This window comes from Schistocerca cancellata, chromosome 6, assembly GCF_023864275.1.
Source record: "Schistocerca cancellata isolate TAMUIC-IGC-003103 chromosome 6, iqSchCanc2.1, whole genome shotgun sequence".
NCBI classification, from domain to species: Eukaryota; Metazoa; Arthropoda; class Insecta; order Orthoptera; family Acrididae; genus Schistocerca; species Schistocerca cancellata.
The window spans coordinates 150,784,937-150,801,117 of NC_064631.1; the positions used below are offsets into that span (position 1 = coordinate 150,784,937).

Below are 16,181 nucleotides of genomic sequence, written 5' to 3' on the forward strand. Positions count from 1 at the left end.
AGGTAAAAAGACGAGGGCTAATAGAAATCCTTGGGTAACAGAAGGAATATTGAATTTAATTGATGAAAGGAGAAAATATAAAAATGCAGTAAATGAAGCAGGCAAAAAGGAATACAAACGTCTCAAAAATGAGATAGACAGGAAGTGCAAAATGGCTAAGCAGGGATGGCTAGAGGACAAATATAAGGATGTAGAGGCTTGTCTCACTAGGGGTAAGATAGATACTGCCTACAGGAAAATTAAAGAGACCTTTGGAGAGAAGAGAACCACTTGTATGAATATCAAGAGCTCAGATGGCAACCCAGTTCTAAGCGAAGAAGGGAAGGCAGAAAGGTGGAAGGAGTATATAGAGGGCTTATACAAGGGTGATGTACTTGAGGACAATATTATGGAAATGGAAGAGGATGTAGATGAAGATGAAATGGGAGATACGATAATGCGTGAAGAGTTTGACAGAGTACTGAAAGACCTGAGTCGAAACAAGGCCCCGGGAGTAGACAACTTTCCATTAGAACTACTGACGGCCTTGGGAGAGCCAGTCCTGACAAAACTCTACCATCTGGTGATCAAGATGTATGAGACAGGTGAAATACCCTCAGACTTCAAGAAGAATATAATAATTCCAATCCCAAAGAAAGCAGGTGTTGACAGATGTGAAAATTACCGAACTATCAGTTTAATAAGTCACAGCTGCAAAATACTAACGCGAATTCTTTACAGACGAATGGAAAAACTGGTAGAAGCCGACCTCGGGGAAGATCAGTTTGGATTCCGTAGAAATGTTGGAACACGTGAGGCAATACTAACCTTACGACTTATCTTAGAAGAAAGATTAAGAAAAGGCAAACCTACATTTCTAGCATTTGTAGACTTAGAGAAAGCTTTTGACAATGTTGACTGGAATACTCTCTTCCACATTCTAAAGGTGGCAAGGGTAAAATACAGGGAGCGAAAGGCTATTTACAATTTGTACAGAAACCAGATGGCAGTTATAAGAGTCGAGGGGCATGAAAAGGAAGCAGTGGTTGGGAAAGGAGTGAGACAGGGTTGTAGCCTATCCCCGATGTTATTCAATCTGTATATTGAGCAAGCAGTAAAGGAAACAAAAGAAAAATTCGGAGTAGGTATTAAAATTCATGGAGAAGAAGTAAAAACTTTGAGGTTCGCCGATGACATTGTAATTCTGTCAGAGACAGCAAAGGACTTGGAAGAACAGTTGAATGGAATGGACAGTGTCCTGAAAGGAGGATATAAGATGAACATCAACAAAAGTAAAACGAGGATAATGGAATGTAGTCGAATTAAGTCGGGTGATGCTGAGGGAATTAGATTAGGAAATGAGACACTTAAAGTAGTAAAGGAGTTTTGCTATTTAGGGAGTAAAATAACTGATGATGGTCGAAGTAGAGAGGATATAAAATGTAGACTGGCAATGGCAAGGAAAGCGTTTCTGAAGAAGAAAAATTTGTTAACATCGAGTATAGATTTAAGTGTCAGGAAGTCGTTTCTGAAAGTATTTGTATGGAGTGTAGCCATGTATGGAAGTGAAACATGGACGATAACTAGTATGGACAAGAAGAGAATAGAAGCTTTCGAAATGTGGTGCTGAAGAATGCTGAAGATAAGGTGGGTAGAACACGTAACTAATGAGGAGGTATTGAATAGGATTGGTGAGAGGAGAAGTTTGTGGCACAACTTGACTAGAAGAAGGGATCGGTTGGTAGGACATGTTTTGAGGCATCAAGGGATCACAAATTTAGCATTGGAGGGCAGCGTGGAGGGTAAAAATCGTAGAGGGAGACCAAGAGATGAATACACTAAGCAGATTCAGAAGGATGTAGGTTGCAGTAGGTACTGGGAGATGAAGAAGCTTGCACAGGATAGAGTAGCATGGAGAGCTGCATCAAACCAGTCTCAGGACTGAAGACCACAACAACAACAACTGCCAGCGCTCTCCGATACTGGCAAGCACTCCAGGATTGGACGTAATGGGTCGTCCTTGTGGTAGTCTAATGGATCAGTCTGCCTTCGGCCGGTGAGCGGCGAGGACGTCTTGTTTACGTCCCGTCCGCAGAGTCGCGAGCGCGCGTGGTTTGTTTACTTCCTCGCCGCAGCTAATACTCGCGTCCGTTAACACTGAGTCGCCATGGCACATTCGTACAGAAAAGCTACCATCAAGATCAGCTTCCAGCCCGACTACGCACGACCACGAGCCTTTGAAGTCGAACGATTCATCCGTGGCGAAGTTCAAATACCAACACAGCACATCATCGGTATCCACCTATCCATCACAAGTAGCGTCGTTTACGTCAAGATGGTCGATGACGAGTTATGTCACGCAGTTGTGAACAGATGCGCGAACACTCTCAAGTTCAAACACTCCGATGGTCACATCGGAGAGGTTACTGTTGACCATGCTGGACTAGGATTACGCACACTAAGAGTCTTCGACCTCGCTTTCGAAGTGCCACCGGACGTCGGTACCTCAGCTTTCCGCCCTTATGGGACGGTAATTAGCCACGTGGTCAAAAAATGGAAGACCTTCGAGACGTACCAGGTCCGCAACGGCGTCCGAAAAGTGAAAATTGAATTAAAGAAACATGTGCTATCCTACTTAGTCATAGGTGGCTGTCGAGCAATAGTAATGTACGACGCACAACCTCGTACTTGTTCTGGTTGCGGCCAGGAGGGTCATGTGCGCTCGGCGTGTATTCAACGTCGGGTTACACAACTTCCATTACATGACACGACACCACCTCCTACGCTCACGGTCCTCCCCCTCAATTACGCAGAGGTGACACGATCGACCGTCATGACAGACGACAACCCTCCCGGAAGACAGGAAGCGTTAGAATGCGCACCTGTCGCCGGTCCTGGATTGACCAACACCATTACGGTGTCTGCAGAGGTTGAAGAACGCCGCCCATCGACTCCACATGAAGATTCGGACGAGAGAATGGAACTCGACCCTAGGGTTGTACCGACCTCTGCCTTTCTACCTGAGGGGGATGCTATACGGGAACCACAAACTCTTTCGGACACAGAAACCCACGTCCGCAAACAAAGGTCACCGAGAAAAGATAAAAAGCGACGTCGCACACCCTCAGACGATTGCCTCCAGCGGACGTCTTCTCCAGTTGACGACCGGACGGCCGACGAAACGACGAGGAAAATGGATGTCACGAGATCGCCCTTACCTGTCACTTTGTCTGATTTTGACAAACCCGAGTCCTCTCTCTCGGGCAAACGGATAGCCAGCACAGCGCCCGCCGTTGGTACACAGCTGGAAACAACTGCGGATTCACCCTTAGCCACTCAGCCCACAAATGTTGTACCGCAGCCACTGTTAACTTACGGACCTTAGGAGGATAACATTGAAGACGATTCTACGGCCGCTGTGGTGGATGAGGAGAGGGGTCTCTCCTCCCACACCTCGGCCCCTCCCGAGTAACAACAGATGACGGCGCGGACGCGGCCAGCAGATCACACCTTTTACGGCGACACTGACGGCGGCCCCCACCGCAGGAGACGATCTACAGACCTATCGCTTAACGACCATCAACATTAACACCATTCGGACACGTACGAAGTTGTCGCTGCTCCAAGACATGCTCAATGCAGCAGACGTTGACATTGTCTTTCTTAAAGAAGTCTTCGTCGCCGATTTCCCGGGTATGTATGGTTATACGGCTCATGTGTCCGACGCCTCGCCAACTAACAGTGGAGTCGCAATTCTCCTCAGAGAGGGCCTCGAGGCGGACGAAGTCCGATATCTCCCCGACGCTAGAGGAATGGCTGTAACGGTGCAAGGCGTCCGGTTGATCAATGTGTACGCCCCTTCCAGATCGAATCGCCGTCGTGACGATCGCTCTTCTTCGCAGAAGGAATAGCACCGCTTTTTCAGGGCAGGCACGATGACTTGATATTAGGGGGCGATTTCAATTGCACCCAAGCACCTAAAGATCAGCTTCCACGCCATTCACCGTGCCCCGAACTTGAGACACTCATCGGCGATCTGCAGCTGGTAGATACATGGGAACATGTCCGAGGAAATAGACCGGGATACACCCATTTCACGAGTCACTCGTCTAGTCGCATCGATAGGATTTACGTCTCCCGTTCTCTCGCGGCAACGGTGAGTGACGCGGAGGTGTAACCAGTAGCCTTTTCTGATCACGTGGCCTATATATGTGCCGTCACTCTTCGTCGCCAACGGGTGTGGCGCAGCCGACATCCCTGGAAATTAAGCATTGCTCATCTCGCTTCTCCGGATTGTCGACGCGCCATCGAAGACACGTGGAGTTTGTGCGTCCGCCGCCTCCCAACGTATCCTACGTCGATTAGTTGGTGGTTCACCTGCGCCAAGCCGGCCCTACGGCGAACCTTTATTACGTATGGTCGTGAGACTGCCCCTTGGAGGCGGCAGACCCTTGATTTTTATTTCACCGTCCTTTGCGAATGCGCCTTCTTGCCACCCACTGTAGGGAAGCAGCCTACTCACGCCTTATAAAATTCACATCAGTCTTTCCATTGCGTGCCAGCCAGTCCGCTGTAACTAGCTCTGTCGTCATAAATGTTGCGCAATACATTAAAAATCAAGTAAATAACCTGAAACGTTTCTAGCATGTCAGGAGTAATACTAAATCAATATGTGTTGAATATCAGTTCAATAACTTTAACCATTTTCGAAATTTGGATGTTTTTCTGTAAAAATCATTGGCGCAACAGAAAAGAGCTAGAAACTTAAAAATTTATATTTAGATTCCTTTTGCATAATAATTTAGTAGAAACAGTATTCTGGATCTCACAAATTAAAATTTTAGTTGAAATTCATGATTTTCTGGTTTTTGTCTTAGAAATTAAGGAAGCTAGATAGATTAAGTAGGCGAATAAATAAAGCTAGGATGTTTAAATTTAAGTAGAAGGGAGATCCGCTATAATCATAAAAATGTGACAAGTTTCAACAGAATAACTATAAAACTATAGCTATAGCGTATCTCCAAAGAGCAAGTTCAGAGCTCGTCTACTGCATGTAGTGTAATTAAATTAATTCTCTCGCCCAAAATATTTGACTTTGCCACGTCAGACTTTTATTATGATTAGTTACTTGTGTGCTGATTGCACAATTAAATTGAAAGCTTCATCGGCCATCAGCAAAAGAAGCAATGATTTATTCGAGAACTTACAGTGGTGCATTACTAGCCCAGTGGCTAGTGGGGAGAGCAGATTTGATCAGGCGTTCCCTTAGCCGTCCGCACCGCGGCTTTATATGCAAGAACGCTGCGCGAGAAAAGGAAGGCCCCAGTTCTCTCCAGACGCTGATTAGCGCACCACCTGTGCCGGAAGTCGCGTCGCGTCGGTATTGTTGATATAAACAGCCTCGGATGCAGTAATAAGTTACTCGGGATACGCGTAACCATGAAATCGTTTTCGAGTGAAGTGTTAATTTTGGGATGACGTTAATGATCTATCTTTAGTTTGCGTATGTCGTATTTTCACGTGCCGCCGCAGGACAGACATTCTACCATTATTTGGCGTGGCATTTGATGAACATTATCATCAAATTATGGCGAGCATTCACTTAAACATTTAATTTGAACAGTTATAGTTGCATCAGCGCATTGGTCTCTGAACTGCTCTGGTAGTTGGATGGTGTGGATTCTTTTTGGTCTGTGACTTTCAGAATATAGTGAACATTTTAGAGGGAATGGTTTTTGATTGTGAATCCCAGACAATCTCCTAATTCCTCAGGGCTATAAGCTGTAGCTATAAATGTATTTCTCAGATGAAGTGGGCACTAGGAATTCTAATTACAGGCTTCACGTTTTGCTAATCACTTTCTGGTTGCCAATATTGTAGTTAGAGAGCCAGTGTTGAGAATGGCAAACAACAGCATTAAATAAATAATACAAGACATTTATTCTATTATTCCACCCGCCGCCCCACACCACACCGGAACGACAGTTGACAGTTAAGCGTGCGAAGGCACAGATCGTCGCCAATATGCGCCGAGACCTCGAAGGGACGATCGTCCAACCGCGAACACAAGACAGACTTGCAACAGAACGACCCACCACGTGCCACGTAATCCGAGAACGTACACTGCGAAGACAGGGGCTGATACATGCCATCACCACTGCGGACGGCCGTCATCACACCACACAACGCGATATTGCTGCAGCCTTTTCGACATTTACGCACGACTTTATTCTGCTCAACGTTCCAACCCGACGACGGTGACAGCAGTCTCACAACTGGTTTACGACATTGTCCCACAGGATTTACAAACTGAATTATTGAACGACATTACGGAAGACGAAGTTATCGACGCCATCGGTAAAGGAGCGGCGAATAAGTCTCCTGGCCCCGACGGGCTCCCTGTGGAATTTTATAGAACTTTCCAGTATTTACTGGCTCCCAAGTTAACATCTGTCGGGAGCTTATGTCCCCCGCGGTGCCGCTCCCTGCGACCTTCGTAGAAGGAATAATTGTACCGGTTCACAAACGTAAAGGTGGGGCTCGAATTCAAGATTACCGCCCACTAACACTCGTCAACTGCGACATGAAGATATTCACCAGACTATTAGCAAACCGTCTACGACCGACCGACCCTACCTTACGTCATCTCGCCAGATCAGACTTTGCTAGGGGGTATCAACAACATCCACACAGCACTGTGTCGATACCGTGACTTAATGGCCAAGCTTTTGATCGAGTGGATCACGCGTACCCAACGTCCGTTCTCCAGCACATGCAGTACCCACAGCAATTCACAGACGTCGCCCCTCCTCCGAGGGGCGACTTCCAAAGTGCTCGTTAACGGGCGTCTCTCGCAGCCCCTCCCGATTTTCCGCTCCGTGCGTCAAGGCTGCCCCTTGTCGGCGTTACTATATGCTCTGGCACTGGAACCGCTCCTCTGTGGCCTCCGTCAACGCCTCACCGGTCTTACCCTACGTGGCGTCACATTTCGCTGTACAGCATATGCAGACGACCTGGTTCTCGTGTTCCGCAATCGCGACGATGTCAGCAGAGCACTAGAATGGATTACCACATACGGTGTGGCTTCCGGCAGCTGTCTCAACGTCGCCAAATCGGTCGCCATGGCCATAGGAGACGGGTTGACCCCAGCGTGTGTCGAACCCCTTCAGCTTCGTGGCACTATCAAAAGTCTCGGAATAGAGTTTCACGACGACATACGGCGCACTGCGGCTCTTAACTACCGCCGCTTATTACAAAAAATTCGGGTCCAGATCTTCAACCTTCGTCTGCGGACCCTCGACATTCTCCAAAGGACACACTTCGTCAATGTTTACCTCGCATCGCGCCTTCCACACATAGCGCGTGTTCTTCCAATACCGTTACTGATGGCTCGACGTCTATTAGCGGCATTCGGAGCCTACGTCAGTACAGGCATGCTCTTCAAAGTCAGTTATGAGTCACTGACCCTTCCCCCAGAAAGGGGAGGTCTTAGTCTAGTCCATGTCCACGACAGAGCTGTGGCCCTGTATGTCAGCTCACACATCAAGCTGTGGCGCCACCACCCGGAAAGTTTGACAGGTTTGCTGTTGGAGTCCTTAGCTCCGCCGTCCCTTATGCCCCCACCGACGACGCAAGACATACCCCCACCCTTCTACTACTTCGGGAACTTTTACATTGAACACAGCTATGTCCGTATCGCAGTACCACCGACGAAACAGGCGTCGGCGTGGGATAGATATCATGTCCTACAGCAGAGGCGCTCACCAAACGTCGTGGATGCCAAAAGCCCTCAGGTTAATTGGAAGGTGGTGTGGAAGACGATTCACGCGGTTGCACTGCACACAGCCGTCCGATCCACATGGCACATCACAGTCAATGGTAAACAGATCACCCGATCACGCCTCCACAAGATAAACATGGCGGAATCGCCTCTCTGCGTAGACGGCGGGATACCAGACACGGACGAACACCGTCTCACATGTGGCGCGGCAGAAGACGTATGGCGCTTGGTGCGACAAATTTTGTCGTCTAGCTGCCAAAAAATGTTCTATGATTCAGCTCTTGCCAACTCAGAAAAGAGACATACACTCCTGGAAATTGAAATAAGAACACCGTGAATTCATTGTCCCAGGAAGGGGAAACTTTATTGACACATTCCTGGGGTCAGATACATCACATGATCACAATGACAGAACCACAGGCACATAGACACAGGCAACAGAGCATGCACAATGTCGGCACTAGTACAGTGTATATCCACCTTTCGCAGCAATGCAGGCTGCTATTCTCCCATGGAGACGATCGTAGAGATGCTGGATGTAGTCCTGTAGAACGGCTTGCCATACCATTTCCACCTGGCGCCTCAGTTGGACCAGCGTTCGTGCTGGACGTGCAGACCGCGTGAGACGACGCTTCATCCAGTCCCAAACATGCTCAATGGGGGACAGATCCGGAGATCTTGCTGGCCAGGGTAGTTGACTTACACCTTCTAGAGCACGTTGGGTGGCACGGGATACATGCGGACGTGCATTGTCCTGTTGGAACAGCAAGTTCCCTTGCCGGTCTAGGAATGGTAGAACGATGGGTTCGATGACGGTTTGGATGTACCGTGCACTATTCAGTGTCCCCGCGACGATCACCAGTGGTGTACGGCCAGTGTAGGAGATCGCTCCCCACACCATGATGCCGGGTGTTGGCCCTGTGTGCCTCGGTCGTATGCAGTCCTGATTGTGGCGCTCACCTGCACGGCGCCAAACACACATACGACCATCATTGGCACCAAGGCAGAAGCGACTCTCATCGCTGAAGACGACACGTCTCCATTCGTCCCTCCATTCACGCCTGTCGCGACACCACTGGAGGCGGGCTGCACGATGTTGGGGCGTGAGCGGAAGACGGCCTAACGGTGTGCGGGACCGTAGCCCAGCTTCATGGAGACGGTTGCGAATGGTCCTCGCCGATACCCCAGGAGCAACAGTGTCCCTAATTTGCTGGGAAGTGGCGGTGCGGTCCCCTACGGCACTGCGTAGGATCCTACGGTCTTGGCGTGCATCCGTGCGTCGCTGCGGTCCGGTCCCAGGTCGACGGGCACGTGCACCTTCCGCCGACCACTGGCGACAACATCGATGAACTGTGGAGACCTCACGCCCCACGTGTTGAGCAATTCGGCGGTACGTCCACCCGTCCTCCCTCATGCCCACTATACGCCCTCGCTCAAAGTCCGTCAACTGCACATACGGTTCACGTCCACGCTGTCGCGGCATGCTACCAGTGTTAAAGACTGCGATGGAGCTCCGTATGCCACGGCAAACTGGCTGACACTGACGGCGGCGGTGCACAAATGCTGCGCAGCTAGCGCCATTCGACGGCCAACACCGCGGTTCCTGGTGTGTCCGCTGTGCCGTGCGTGTGATCATTGCTTGTACAGCCCTCTTGCAGTGTCCGGAGCAAGTATGGTGGGTCTGACACACCGGTGTCAATGTGTTCTTTTTTCCATTTCCAGGAGTGTAGTTCTAGTGCATCAAGATAAGAAACACCGGCACAGTTGCTTTACTGAAAACGAAAGGCCCATTAACTTCCCGCCGGGATACGGGGGAAAAAATATTCAGTGCGTATCGTTGCAGCTGTACCATGTCGTGGGGATGTGCAGATGCCCAAATGCGCACAATTATTTGTGTTCACATTTACACTTCGGGAAGTGATATTCATCACTGATGACGACGCGATCCACAAAATCTTCATCGTTATGCAGCATCATTGCATTTGTAACGTTGACACGTAAACCGTGTTCTGTAGGCTTTCGAGCTTGTAACAACTGCTGAGACGTCACTGGAATTGCTAAGTGACGACTAACTTTCCGAATTAATTTCTTGGAGCTACTCGTGAAGGACTCTTTCACTTATACAACACTTCCTTCGGCCACCCTTGATCGTCCCGTACTCTTCCCTCTGCAAGGACAGCCGGTGTCTTCACACTGATGATACCATCTACGGATGCTATTATCGCTTGGAGGATTACAACAGAACTTAATACGAAACGCACGTTGCATTGTAACTACAGATTCAGTTCTCGCAAACTGTGAAATACAAAAATCTGTTCAAAATTGGAAATTTGTGGTAAGTTATAGGGACCAAACTGCTGAGGTCATCGGTCCCTAGGCTTACACACTATTTAATCTAACTTAAACTAACTTACACTAAGGACAACACACACGCCCATGCCCAAGGGAGGACTCGAACCTCCGACGGGGGCAGCCACGCGAACCGTAGCAAGGCGCCTGATACCATACGCTACCCCGCGCGGCAAAATCTGTTCATTTGTCGCCATATTTGCTAGTAATGCTTTCTAACAGAAGACTCAGGGAACAGTCCATGCGCACCGGTATGCAAGCAAAACGGTTTGAATTGCTCTTTCATTTGATGTATTCTTTATGAGTGTAAGTTGAATATAATAAATGTTCCGAAGCCTTAAAACCCAGATATTCAGTTTGAAATATCTAGCGTTGCGACAAACACATCCCGGTGTACACGGTGGAATGTCACGGGGTGAAACACAGTGTTACGAGACGTATTGGTATGGAAATGGGAGAGTAAAGGTGTTCGACCAGCCGGCGTTACTCAGTCAGGCAGAAATATCAACAGCCACCAGCCGGGAAGCTAAATATTTCAACGCCATTACTCGGTCAGGAAGACAAGAGCCTCAACATTCTTGAGCGAGACTGCGAGCGAACTCAACAGAACGAGCTCAACAGAAAATCGATAGAAAATGAAAAACCATTCAACAGCCAAGGTCGCATTAAATATTTCTTTCTTAAGGGAAGACGGAAGGCAAGTGGGCTTCAAAAATTCGATTTTTAGACTTTAGCATATTTGAAACGCCTGGTCTCTCCTGCGTGAAATACGACAATTTTTTCGTGAGATATGATGGTTTGCCTGTCGCACGGTCTTTGTCCGAATGATCCAGACACTTGGTGCCAGATATGACGACAAACATTCTTTACCTGCATCAGTAATGAATGAAATTAAACCCACATTTAGAGACCTTTGTAAAGATACCTTGTTGTAGAAATGTCTTCATGGGAAAACCTAAAATTTAAATGAATATGTGAATATTGCCATTTGGAACCGATTACCGAAAACAGTATTTGTTCAGCTTACAACCCTCAAATTTGGTGTTTATGATGCTATTTTATGCTTCAACGATGGTGTAATTAGAAAACTGGATGTTTTGGAATTATTGGGCATAAAATCTAGTGGAAATACTGCAAAATCCTTGGTGCAAATAGATAAGGAGAGAATCCGCAAAGGAGATATTGCTAATTTAAAATGCACAAAAGAAGCCAGACAGAAAAGAAGAGGGACCAGGAGAAGAAACGAAGATCAGTATGATTCAGATGATGCTCAGTATGGTGCAGGAAAATATTAGTGGTAAGTAATTCTCATCAATAACTATACTAGAATTGCAATATTAAACTTTCAATGGATTTTTCTGAAAACTACATTTTCTTACTTTCAGGTACTATAATTTGATAAACTAATGGGGATAGAAAATACTATAATTGCAATGGATTTTTCTCAAAACTACATTTTCTTACTTGCAGATACCACTGTTTGATAAACTAATGGGAGTTGGAAACATGAAATTTTGTCAATTTGTACTACAGATGGTAATAAGTTATTACGAGTAAATTGAGAACCACCAAACAATCAGAAACTGTTTTATAATAAGTAATGTACAAAAAAAGTTAAATTTTACTAGTGAAAGAATAAATTTTTTTTCCTCAAAACCGTAAGAGGTATTATGTTCATTTTACTTTTAAATTGAGGCATATATGTTATACAGTCCTGGAAATGGAAAAAAGAACACATTGACACCGGTGTGTCAGACCCACCATACTTGCTCCGGACACTGCGAGAGGGCTGTACAAGCAATGATCACACGCACGGGACAGCTGACACACCAGGAACCGCGGTGTTGGCCGTCGAATGGCGCTAGCTGCGCAGCATTTGTGCACCGCCGCCGTCAGTGTCAGCCAGTTTGCCGTGGCATACGGAGCTCCATCGCAGTCTTTAACACTGGTAGCAAGCCGCGACAGCGTGGACGTGAACCGTATGTGCAGTTGACGGACTTTGAGCGAGGGCGTATAGTGGGCATGCGGGAGGACGGGTGGACGTACCGCCGAATTGCTCAACACGTGAGGCGTGAGGTCTCCACAGTACATCGATGTTGAGGCCAATGGTCGGCGGAAGGTGCACGTGCCCGTCGACCTGGAACCGGACCGCAGCGACGCACGGATGCACGCCAAGACCGTAGGATCCTACGCAGTGCCGTAGGGGACCGCACCGCCACTTCCCAGCAAATTAGGGACACTGTTGCTCCTGGGGTATCGGCGAGGACCATTCGCAACCGTCTCCATGAATCTGGGCTACGGTCCTGCACACCGTTAGGCCGTCTTCCGCTCACGCCCCAACATCGTGCAGCCCGCCTCCAGTGGTGTCGCGACAGGCGTGAATGGAGGGACGAATGGAGACGTGTCGTCTTCAGCGATGAGAGTCGCTTCTGCCTTGGTGCCAATGATGGTCGTATGTGTGTTTGGCGCCGTGCAGGTGAGCGCCACAATCAGGACTGCATACGACCGAGGCACACAGGGCCAACACCCGACATCATGGTGTGGGGAGCGATCTCCTACACTGGCCGTACACCACTGGTGATCGTCGAGGGGACACTGAATAGTGCACGGTACATCCAAACCGTCATCGAACCCATCGTTCTACCATTCCTAGACCGGCAAGGGAACTTGCTGTTCCAACAGGACAATGTACGTCCGCATGTATCCCGTGCCACCCAACGTGCTCTAGAAGGTGTAAGTCAACTACCCTGGCCAGCAAGATCTCCGGATCTGTCCCCCATTGAGCATGTTTGGGACTGGATGAAGCGTCGTCTCACGCGGTCTGCACGTCCAGTACGAACGCTGGTCCAACAGAGGCGCCAGGTGGAAATGGCATGGCAAGCCGTTCCACAGGACTACATCCAGCATCTCTACGATCGTCTCCATGGGAGAACAGCAGCCTGCATTGCTGCGAAAGGTGGATATACACTGTACTAGTGCCGACATTGTGCATGCTCTGTTGCCTGTGTCTATGTGCCTGTGGTTCTGTCAGTGTGATCATGTGATGTATCTGACCCCAGGAATGTGTCAATAAAGTTTCCCCTTCCTGGGACAATGAATTCACGGTGTTCTTATTTCAATTTCCAGGAGTGTATATATGCAGTAAAAATTCCATTGTTTTATCACTTACAGTTCTTTTGAAAAGTGTCCTATTGAAATGGTAAAATAGCATTGGCAAAATACGGATAAAAATTGCCTTCCGTCTCCCCTTAAAGACAAGCGGTTTCAACAACATCGTTGTTATCTTCAGATCTGAAACTTTTTCTTGTAAAACATGTTAATTTCACACTGGAAGATGACAGAAAAGTCTGCTGAAACGAGTTGTCTTTTATAAAGACATATTTTATGCGTTCTTGGCTGTTGAATGGTTTTTAACAATTGAAACAGATCGCCCTTCAGTACTGTCAAAATGAGAAAATTCAACCGTTAGAAGATCGCAGACCGAACTGCCTTCGTAACTTCATGTAAGAGACACTAGGTAGGACGCAACATCGCCCAAAAGGGTTTGACTAAGCAGCAGAGACACTGTTACAAATTCGTTAAACAAATGTAGCGGAGCTGAAGACTGCTAACGACTCGAGAAGAGCAGGATCGATTCGGTCGTTACAAGTGGCGTCGCACAGCGGAGTGTCTCTTCGACAACATAAATACTCCACTCCCGCCTTCCCCCATCCGCCCACTAGCCCAGAACACTCGATCAGTAGGATCGATGGGTTCTTGTTGTTTGCACTTACTCTCTGGTTATGGTGTGATATCATCTTGTGTGTAAGACAGTTCTTGTGTTGGTTTTACACTTGCTGCCTTACGAGGAGATTAGTGATCCGTAGCCACGGATAATGAAGTCCAGCATCCAGCACTGCAGTCAGCACAACAGCTAACAATGATGGGCAGTCCAGGGGTCTACTACCTCGTCTCCGGTCCAGGGCAGAAGTTTCCCTAAAACTTTAGCCGGCCGTTGTTGCCGAGCGATTCTAGGCGCTTCAGTCCGGAACCGCGCTGCTGCTACGGTCGCAGGTTCGAATCCTGCCTCGGGCGTGGTTGTGTGTGATGTCCTAGGTTCAAGCTTAAGTAGTTCTATGTCTAGGGGACTGATTACCTCAGATGTTAAGTCCCACCGCGCTCAGAGCCATTTGAATTTGAACCTAAAGCTTGAGCACCGCACGTCTCTGACGGTGTACCGTACCAGCGGGTTAGGTTCTGCATTCAGCACGACAACACGGCATCCGGCAACGCGGTCCACCTAAGGGGACAACGCAAGCGGTGATCTGGTAAAGATCAAGCACTCCCCGGTACGGCGTTTGAATCGAACACACGCGTCGCGGTCATCGCCATCACCCAGCAGGGTTACCCTCGTGGGGTGCCTGCCTCGCTAGCAGGTGGCAAACTATTGCACCAGGGTTCCACACGCTTCCACTCCGAGCTGATGCAGCATCCTCGGCAGCCGTGAGTCCGCTGCTGGATTCAGATGATTCCTCTTCGGATTACCTTTCCGTTAGCCGTCGGAGAAGACATGGCAACGTTTGATATTCTGAGTAATAAATGGAATAATCTTGAATACTGTTTTATTGCGTGTAACGACGCCACACAGGACTTCGGTTTGCATCCTGACAAAACAGATGAGGTATCCAGCCTGGCGGGTTTCAGCTTGTGCCAATAAATTCAATGCCGGCCTCGGTGGCCGTGCGGTTCTAGGCGCTGCAGTCCGGAACCGCTAGACTGCTACGGTCGCAGGTTCGAATCCTGCCTCGGGCATGGTTGTGTGTGATGTCCTTAGGTTAGTTAGGTTTAAGTAGTTCTAAGTTCTAGGGGACTGATGACCTAAGATGTTAAGTCCCATAGTGCTCAGAGCCATTTGAACCATTTGAGCCAATAAATTTAATGGACCATTGGCGACAAACTTCTTTTGACCTTGCGAGAAAAAGGGAGACTGTGAAATTTGTGTCTACTGTACAAGCTACTAATAGAGCAGAATTATCTTTGCTGCGAAATGATGGATGTACAGTTTCAGTAAAAATAATCAGGTGCGTGACTGCGTCATTACGTTGTTGTTATACTGACCACCATTTCGGTCACTGTTACAGCAGTCCTAACAAAGCACTAATAATAATACACTACTGGCCATTGAAATTGCTACACCAAGAAGAAATGGAGATGAAAAACGGGTATTCATTGGACAAATATATTATACTAGAACTGACATGTGATTACATTTTCACGCAATTTGGGTGCATAGATCCTGAGAAATCAGTACCCAGAACAACCACATCTGGCCGTAAGAACGGCCTTGATACGCCTGGGTATTGAGTCAAACAGAGATTGGAAGGCGTGTACAGGTACAGCTGCCCATGCAGCTTCAACACGATACCACAGTTCATCAAGAGTAGTGACTGGCGAATTGAGACGAGCCAGTTGTTCGGCCACCATTGACCAGACGTTTTCAATTGTTGAGAGATCTGGAGAATGTGCTGGCCAGGACAGCAGTCAAACATTTTCTGTATCCAGAAAGGCCCGTACAGGACCTGCAACATGCGGTCGTGCATTATCCTTCTGAGATGTAGGGTTTCGCAGGGATCTAATGAAGGGTAGAGCCACGGGTCGTAACACATCTGAATTGTAACGTCCACTGCTCAAAGTGCCGTTAATCCGAAGAAGAGGTGACCGAGTCGTGTAACCAATGACACCCCATACCATCACGCCGGGTGATACGCCAGTATGGAGATGACGAATACACGCTTCCACTGTGCGTTCACCGCGGTGTCGCCAAACACGGAAGCGACCATCATGATGCTGTAAACAGAACCAGCATTCATAGGAAAAAATGACGTTTTGCCATTTTTGCACCCGGGTTCGTCGTCGAGTACACCATTGCAGGCGCTCCTGTCTGTGATGCAGCGTCAAGGGTAACCGCAGCCATGGTCTCCGAGCTGATAGTCCATGGTGCTGCAAACGTCGTCGAACTGTTCGTGCAGATTGTTGTTTTCTTGCAAACGTCCCCATCTGCTGACTCAGGGATCGAGACGTGGCTGCACGATCC

At 48.1% G+C, this 16,181-nt stretch overlaps 1 protein-coding gene across 1 annotated transcript in view; it reads right to left on the bottom strand.

Annotated features, from left to right (window-relative positions):
* Window positions 1-16,181, bottom strand: part of LOC126190912 (visual pigment-like receptor peropsin) — a 173,063-nt gene that overhangs the window by 82,233 nt on the left and 74,649 nt on the right. The window lies entirely within an intron of this gene.